Consider the following 458-nt stretch of genomic DNA (forward strand, 5'->3'; position numbering starts at 1 on the left):
CCAGAAAATTCCTATATCTTTTTTAGTGTTTATAATATGACTCTTATATACTTTATTATGTTATTTATCTTAAAAAGCTAAAAGATTCAGGTGTTGTCATTATTTTAAAACAATTAGAAACGTGTGAAAATATTTTTTTCTCCTTATGTTATCCGCCCTTTTTTTTAGGAAATAAATAATAATTTTAAATGCTATACAAGGAAAATAATTTAAACGTATTTGTGTTTTTAAAGATTCATTAAATTCGCTGGATTGAAATATAGCGTCAGAGTCATCTGCGGCAGGTCTCACTGGTCTCCTAGACGTTTCATAATGAGAATGAAATCGTTTGTTTCAGACATTTTTTTTTTTTCATATTAAGTTTTTACAAACTGCAGGTCGTGACCGAATTTCAAATGCACATTTATAATCTATGCAACAAGGGCGGAGCGCCACCTTCGAAATGAATGAAACTTGCG

At 29.9% G+C, this 458-nt stretch overlaps 1 protein-coding gene across 2 annotated transcripts in view; it reads right to left on the reverse strand.

Annotated features, from left to right (window-relative positions):
• The window catches only part of LOC113236625 (N-acetylneuraminate lyase-like), an 18,183-nt gene that overhangs the window by 1,434 nt on the left and 16,291 nt on the right, over positions 1–458 (reverse strand). The gene's annotated exons all lie outside the window — the stretch shown is intronic.

The sequence above is a fragment of the Hyposmocoma kahamanoa genome, unplaced genomic scaffold (genome assembly GCF_003589595.1).
Source record: "Hyposmocoma kahamanoa isolate Upper Pololo Valley unplaced genomic scaffold, ASM358959v1 92, whole genome shotgun sequence".
NCBI lineage: Eukaryota > Metazoa > Arthropoda > Insecta > Lepidoptera > Cosmopterigidae > Hyposmocoma > Hyposmocoma kahamanoa.